This window comes from Anopheles merus, chromosome 3L, assembly GCF_017562075.2.
Source record: "Anopheles merus strain MAF chromosome 3L, AmerM5.1, whole genome shotgun sequence".
Taxonomy (NCBI): domain Eukaryota; kingdom Metazoa; phylum Arthropoda; class Insecta; order Diptera; family Culicidae; genus Anopheles; species Anopheles merus.
This window is the reverse complement of record NC_054085.1, coordinates 24,139,553-24,147,318: the sequence shown is the minus strand read 5'-3', so window position 1 is coordinate 24,147,318 and position 7,766 is coordinate 24,139,553. Positions and strand designations below refer to the sequence as shown.

The following is a 7,766-nucleotide window of genomic DNA, read 5'->3' as shown; positions in this document are numbered from 1 at the left end:
CCGGTGATAATCACAACGAGCTTGCAGAAGTTGGGGGGAAAAAATAATCTGACCCAGTACGTACGCTACTAAATCTGATGCGCTGTGTCTGATCATTAAGCAGGGGCAGCTAAGGTATCCTCCCGGCGGAGTCGGCCAGGTGAAAGAGCCGCGGCGACACAATAATTAAATAAAAGACGTTAAATAATTAACCTCATTAACGTTTCCTGCAACCGTTTCGCTGCCGCTGAAGCACGAACCGGTGAAAAAGGTGGCTACAATAATGTACCCCATTTGTGAGGCGACAAATTCAGCAGCCAGGCTAGCGCCAAACACACTCATACTTGTCCGGTAAATGGAAGCACCGTGAAGGAACCAAGGACAGTTTTTTATCACGGGATAAAACGGTCTCTTCTTTCGTTTGAAATTAAATACTGTAAAGAGAATTTCAAATTGGCAACATTAGCAGGAAGATCGTTTTTATTTTCTCAGTGAAAAGGGGCGGCTAGTTAGTATTGTTTATCTTACTTCTATTAAGATGTCATGGTAACAGTATGGAAGTACAAAATACTACGTGAAGATTGTTTAGTTCTCCTTGTTGTTGGTGTAGTTTAAAGAGGTTTTCTTTATAGCACCTCTTGCTTTCTTGCAGTCACGTAGCCGGATAGTCAGCGCTCATGACAGTTCGAGTCGGAACTATTTAAGTCTGACTTTGCAGGAGTGCTACCCAAATTCTCAAATTAAAATCAAATTCTGCTTAAAGTATAGTTCGACAGCTAAAATATATCTTTAATAAATTACATAATATGAGCTACAAAATTTTAATTCCAGCATGTGAGTGGAACAATATTCATCATCTGTGTTATGTACATTAGACAGTTGCATTGCGACTTAATGAACTTCACTATTGTACACAAAAAAGATGCATTTTAAAGTTGTTTTGTTTGCTATTTTCTGCTTGGAATTGGTATTGGATACTTTTAATATTTGTTATATTTTCATTACATTTCTATGTATTTCATATTGTTTTAAATTATTTTGAGCATTTCATGACGAAATAAGAAGCCAAAGTCAACATGGCTGAAATACGCCTAAATGTATGCATCCAACTCTCGTTCTGTATGACGTTCGATGAAAAGCCGTTCGACGTGCGATAAAATTACGTTCGATGAAATGTTTGATTAAAACATGGAATGAAAATATTCGCCGTGAAACTGATTGTTGTTTTATTGACTTCTCATCAAATATCATCGAATTTAATCGATGATGGCTTCACGCATCACGGCGAGATGATATTGGGCGGAATGTCTGATTGCACAGTAATAGTTAGAAATGCTCCTAAGCCTTTTGCTATGTATAAATAATTTTTTTTTTTCAATAGAAAACGATTAATGCTTTTTAATTTATGTAAACATCCAAAGTGACTTTGTTATTTTCTACAGTTACAACAATTATTACAAGTACAGCAGCTACCTGCGAATCTACATTCGCTGTTTTGGAATATTGCTTTTTTTATAACATACACTTTCTCGATAACAACTAAGCCTTTTTTGTTATTCGTTTCATCGTCACAAATATTACCGAACATTTCAAACACCTGTAAGAAAACCAACAAGAGTGCGAAGTGATTTTTTTTTTTGGAAAACTAAAACACTGATGTTCTGGAGCACTTCCAAAATGTGAAACCTTGTTGTCATTCAACGCACGCTCTGTACCTGTACCTTTTACCGACCCTTATCCATACAAAAAGCAAAGTTTTCTAGTTACATCCTGGCGAAACAAATAACATATCACTTCCAGACTTGCCCTCCGACGCGTATTCACGCCCAAACGTACAGCTTCTTCACTGCCAACGCTTGTGCGCTTCAGTCTGACGTACAAAGGCTGGCTAAAAACTAGTGTTTTCGCCTCCCAAAAATTGCCACTTCATCGTGACGCTCCTCGCTGCCCAAAAAACCCCCAACCATTCGATTGACACAAAATATGAAACTCCAACGGGAACTCTCCATCCAACGTTTGCTTTGCGGTGGAATGGGTGGGTTGCGTGCCCGGAGGGGTTGCGCGTTGACTTGAGCTGAAATGAGATGAAGCATTCTTATACTGACACAGTTTTCTCAGCTGCGCTCCTAGTACAGCTTTTATGAAGCAGTAATACACAAACGCGCACACCCACACACAGGCGCTCTAAAACTCCCCCCCCTTTTTCGGAACGCGGAAGCGAACGAGCGCTTTGAACGAAGTGCAAAAAGCTCTCAAACAAACTGCTAACTACGGGAGTTCGAAACACACCCCTTCACAAGACCTCCAAAGATCTCCATCGGAAGGGGTTGGCAGCTGCAAAAACTACTGGAACACTTTCCACTACCATCTACAGGGATGAAGTAGTAGCCAGCTTCGTTAGAAAGTTGCGTATTGTTTCCTGGGCGTTGTTTTCACCCGCTACAAACTAAATCGAGAATTTAGCGTGTGTGTGTGTTAGTGTGTCTTCAATCAGAAACACGCAAGTACTTCAAAATTAACACACAGGCGAAGCAGTAGTAGTACTTCACTCTACCACTACAGCAAACTACTTCCACCGTTTGCCAATAGAGGGCGTGAGCTTGTGTTAATTAAAGTGCTGCGGCGCTCGTCGATCGTACGCAACGGAGAACATAACGCGTTTTTTTTTTTTTAACTAGGTCACCGAACCTGGGACGAATTTTATCGATTGCTTTCCCATCCAGGTGTTGTTCCGGTGGGCCGGGCCGACTCATCGCTTTCTTGCCCTCATCAAGGCAGTCAATTTCTTGCCCAATTCAATTATGGAAATAAGGCTTTTGGTGGCACATCGGGTGGCCCGACACCAACGGTCGTCGGTCGGCAGGAGGATATGTGTGTCAATATTTTGCTACTGCTGAATTGCGCTTCCTTCCGTCACGAACACGTACGCCAGTAGAGAAACACACGCTAAAAAATGGGCCAACGTTCCCAGCTCGAACAGTACAGGCCTGCGAGGCCTGCGGGAGCTCGTTGCCCTTTACACCACGAGTCAGCAGCACAATATGTGAAGGCGAATTCAATTTATCGTAAAATGTATGCAAATTTAATGCCGACTATCCATTTTGCAGCCGATGGTGGTGAACACGATGATGATGATGATGGCTTTGTCATTGTGGCTTGAGGGCAGCAAGCTTGGTACAGTTTTTGTGCCCGTCTGTCGGCAAATCCTGGGTGCTGGTCACTCGCTTTCCCACCAACGGGAAAGATTCCGTTTCCAGGGTACTAAGTCACCGCCATCGGTCGAACTAACCTATCGATTGAATATATTCAGGTATCTGCACTTCCGTATGCTACCGAAAAAAAAATGAAGCAAAATGGAAGTGAAGCCACAAATTGGTAACAGCTGCGTGCCAGCGAGATCAATTTGGCAAAGCGACCGTACACCGTACTCATTTTGATTATCTTAGTGATGAGTAATTTTTGGAGCAGTTTTTCTACACTCTATCAAACTTGCAGCACGCTTGAAACGTTTAAAGTAAGCCTTCGCCCTTCTGCTGCTTTCACAGCGAGGGAAATTTTTGACGAACGAGACAGATTTAAATACAAATGACGTGGTGTTGCGGCATGTGCTGCTCCCGCTGCTGCCAACGACAACGGCATGCTCTTCTCATTTCGCTTCCCGGGGCGAGCGCAAACATTTTTGCTAATCTGAGAAAGTTGACAGATTGTTTGTCTTGTGCCTCCTTGCCTGGCGTGTCGTGTCGTGTGCGAATGATTTGCGCGGTGCCCCATTTCCACTTTACTTACTCGCCGCACAAATCGCGCCACGATGCTGATGCTTTTTGTGGGTGCATAATTTGCGCTTCATACTTTATCTTGCCATCAATTTGGCTGAGGGGATTGGTACCGGCTTGCCAAGAGAAAAAAAAAAACTGCTGCAATAATTCATTGGATGGAATATTATGTATGTTTGTATATAATGTAAAAATTAATTGATTTTTGTTCCTTAATATTTATACTCTTATACCACCTAGAAAGACACGTAAAATAAAAAAAAATAAAAATATACGTAAAATATCTTACGACGTACATTTTGCATACTTTTAGGCGCTTAACAAATCCGTAAAGGTGAAATATTTTCTTAAAGCAAATTTTCTTTCAATCTATTTGCCCTGGAACGGAATTTCGCTCGGATAAGAGGGGGCTACATTCAACGGAACGGATCAGCTCATAATGAAAAACTGATTAAAAAGCTTACAAAAATACTTGTGACAAGGGTTTTGCATGAAACCGCGTCCAACAAATGAATGAATAACGAGCGAGGTGATACACACACACGAAAAGAACCTCCGACACACAGCCCACACACTCGGCTATAGCCGCTAGAAATTAAACGTAAAATGAAACAAAACAAAAGAAAGGAAGAGGAAGAAGAAAAAACTCAAAAGCTGTCAAGGAGGAAAAACACAACAAAAAGATCCGCCGTACGAAAACATGGAAAAACTGGCACCGGGTATGAATTGTAAAAGTTATGAATATGCATGCCGTTTTGTCATTCCCGTTGCCGATTTACCAACCCCACTCCACGTGGTGCTCCTCTTCTCCCGCTCCTTGCACTGCAGCAGATTTGCTGCCCGTGCAATGGCCGTGTACGAACAAAGCGTGCCAAGCTTCTGGCCTGCCCCACGGCACTACCACACATTTAGCCCGATTGCATTTAATGAAGTTATGCAAATTTGTCTAGAATTTATCTCACCCGTTGCCAACCTTGCACACCGGCAGCAGCATCGCTCCGGCCGGTTACGCGCACTGCTTCGCCCGCAAGCCAGCAGCTGCGATGGCATATGAATGCTGTAATCCGATGGCACACACACATACACACTCATACACACAATGCGCCTGAAGTTCTTCCCGCCCTCGGCCAACAGTCGAGCAGGCAGCAAGGAATTGTTTCGCTTTTTGTAAGAAATGGCAATCGGATGTGGCAAAGGATTAAGATCTTTCTTGACGGAGAAAAAAGGAAACAAAGCCGTACAGCTTCTCATCGCTATGCTAGCAACGGGACGGAAGGAAATGCTGCAATGAATCACGTGCAAATGGTGTGGGGGGGGGGGGGGGGGTAGGATGCGGTAAAGGTATGCAGAGTTTTTTTCCGTGATGTTCCCTAAAAGGATTTTGAAATACGTCTAAAAAGCGTTTCCTTGAGACTGGCTCATGCCAACTTATTTATCATCCTAATTTAAGGACTGAAAGCATTCACTTGGAGATGTGTTTTTTTCTTAAGTGCCGAGATAGGCTTTTGAACGTTAAAATTAGGCTTAAAATGTAACAAATACAAGGAAAGTAATGGTTTCATGACTGATAAAGCAAACAGTTAAGGTTTAAGTATAAACAATTAAGATTAAATAAAGTTTTTTCAAGCAAACATCATACAGAACATGACGATTCTAAGCCCCGCTACGATACGCCTAAATTTATGCAATTCGTAAAACATAAAGACAATTTCAGTAATGCACTTTTCAAACGATTGTGAGTTGCATATTCATATTTATCTGTCATTAGCTTTTACTTATTCACATAGTTTTCTTAATTTATTTTCCATTCATTTTCAATAGACAGATTAAATCATGACTGCAAATTTGATATTTGCCCTCACAGTTGAACATCCTTGTTAAAATTTATGCAAGCTAAACGGTCATATTTCTGGATCGATTGAACTCAAACCCATTAGCTGTGAGTTATGCTCAAACCATATTGGTTTTCATCGCTTCAAATCCTCCACAAGCATTTATTGCTTTTGATTCATTTTTTATTCTACAAATATTTTATACGAGAGTCAAGCATTTCAAACCCGAAAGCTCCATAGCGCACCGACAAAGCAGATAGCTGACTGCCGGTCCTGCAACCGTTTGCCCGAAGCGATTACTTACTGAGGATGAAGTTTTAACACTGGCGCTTACGATGAGGATAATGTGTTTTCCATGAAGTTTACTGCTCCGCCAGATGGTTTCGCTCCGTTCGACATCGTTAATAGTTTGATCGTTTGTTTAAACTTTCGCTACGGCATCGATTGCATATCCATCGGCATTATGCTCACTCAGGGCCTGGCGATGATTTTATAATCGCTTATTGATGCCAGTTTGATATTTTTATTCCACTGAGTTATTAGCATGAGATAGGGCTTGAGCATTTCTAAAATGATGGCTTAAACAGTGTTTTAAACAAACATTATTTTGCAGATAAACGCCTCAATGTCTTGTAGTGCATTACAAGGTACAGACACAGGAAAACGTCACTTAATGGACAGGCTCCCCAAAAGCGACATGCGATTGTTTTTTTTTTTTCGGAACAACGGCCAACCTCCCAATTCCCACTGGCGGAAAACAACATCACATCGCAAATCCCGTTTATTAATGGACACTGTTTGATTAATGAATGTTCCTCCGCCTGCCCATCGCAACCGGCAGCTGGAGTAGTCGTAGTCGGCAGTCATTGCCCAGCCCTGCGTGGTCCAGGCGAGGCCCATTAGAGAGTGCCGGGTCGTGTAACAAATTTGCAGCCTGTCTGGCAAAGCTCCCGGGCCGCACGGCTTGGTACTGAGCAGCTTAAACTGTCACTAGCTGGGCGGTACGATGTCCGATAGCGCGATGTCCATCAGGGATAAAATGTGGGCGAACCACAGGAGGCTAGAACGGTACAAACTTCCTGCTATGTGGAAAGAAAAGCGAAATTCCTGCTCCGTGGGATGAGATGGGGGAGGATGAAAGGCAAGAGTGTGGATAGCAAACATGACATTTTAGATCCCCAAGTCCTGGAGTTCCCTCACACTCACCGAAAGAAATCCTGCTGGGTTAGCCTAAAATAGGACAGGGCAGGGCATCCTGTTTGTTGTGAAGATTCTTTTATTGTCTTGCTTCACATTCACTCCGCGGTTCTGATTGAATCATCCAAACGAAACTGACGGCACCGAAAGAAGCGTCCTAGAGCGTCCCAGCGCTGCCCACCGGAACCTTGAAACACTGGAGAGGATGTTTGCTAAATAATTGTCCGCTTTCTTGGAACAACGATTGCTTTATTGATGTTGACCGATGCTTCAGGCGCTTCAGTGCAGCTGTGCGACCTATGCCGTTACTTACGTTACTGCTCGAGCATCTCACTGGAGCAAGTGCCAGAGCGACTCGTTCGGGGACAACGCAGACAAATGTGACAAGTACTGCAGCTTTCCATTTGCTCTGTTTTACCTTGACACGCTCCGTAGCGGTGTGAGGTGGTGTAAAAACTGCAAACTGAAAATGCTTTGCTGGAGCAAATACTGACAGGAAATTAATGACCTACTATTACTGGGTGGAATGAAGCGAACATCTTCCTGCGCTTTTCCAACATTCTTCCAGCGAAATGTCTTTGCGGTGCATATTTTCAAGGTCTGCTGCGTTGTTGCACCTTAAAGCGGGGAGAATTTGCGGTTGAGAGGTAGGTTTGTTAAGGTTATATGCAATTTAAAGGAAAAGTTTTACCTTAAGGCCGGGCTACATTGATCGTACTCCGTGGTGTAATTTTTATATTCACTAGCGCATCTGGCGGCGGCTGACCGAAGCATTTTGCCAAACAATTTGGAGCCGTTCCAGAAAATATGTTATTTTTCCATGTTTTTCACTTTAACTGGACTGAGAAAGCTTTGTAATTGATACATAAACATGTTGTGCAAGTAGTTCAGCCATTTTCGCCTCAAAAAACGATGAAAAAACTACTTAATTTTGAGATCCGGCACGACCATTCCCTCGATGACCAAAAAAAGCTTCCACCAGCCG

At 42.8% G+C, this 7,766-nt stretch overlaps 1 long non-coding RNA gene across 1 annotated transcript; it reads right to left on the bottom strand.

Moving 5' to 3' along the window:
• Nucleotides 1-6,096: 6,096 nt before the first annotated feature.
• LOC121599755 lies at nucleotides 6,097-7,444 on the bottom strand. The gene is made up of 3 exons (XR_006005734.1): nucleotides 7,095-7,444; nucleotides 6,791-6,977; nucleotides 6,097-6,162 (listed from the first exon to the last, which is right to left on the bottom strand). It is a non-coding gene; the product is annotated as an uncharacterized LOC121599755 (long non-coding RNA).
• Between the last annotated feature and the right edge of the window lie 322 nt (nucleotides 7,445-7,766).